Raw genomic sequence first — 319 nt, forward strand, 5'->3', positions numbered from 1 at the left:
ACTGGCAGGAGTCCATGGGACAGAGGAGGAGCAAAGTGCATCACCTGGCATAAAAGATGGCTTCTTAGCAACCCAACTTGGGAAGCTTTCCCCACCGAGAATCACAACAATCAGAAGGACCAGCAGAACGCTGCAAGGACCTGGGACTATAGGGACTCCTTGGACCCGTGGTGGTAGCTATTACTCTCTTTCCCCTCTTTACTTTACCTTTCTTGTCACACTTTTACCTGTCGTGCGCCGCTTTACAGGCACACAATAAAGTCTCACTGTTTGATTGAAGTAACAAATCTCTTTGAATTTTCTTTTGCACTTTGAGATC

Source organism: Merops nubicus, unplaced genomic scaffold, assembly GCF_000691845.1.
Source record: "Merops nubicus isolate BGI_N331 unplaced genomic scaffold, ASM69184v1 scaffold2450, whole genome shotgun sequence".
Classification (NCBI taxonomy): Eukaryota; Metazoa; Chordata; class Aves; order Coraciiformes; family Meropidae; genus Merops; species Merops nubicus.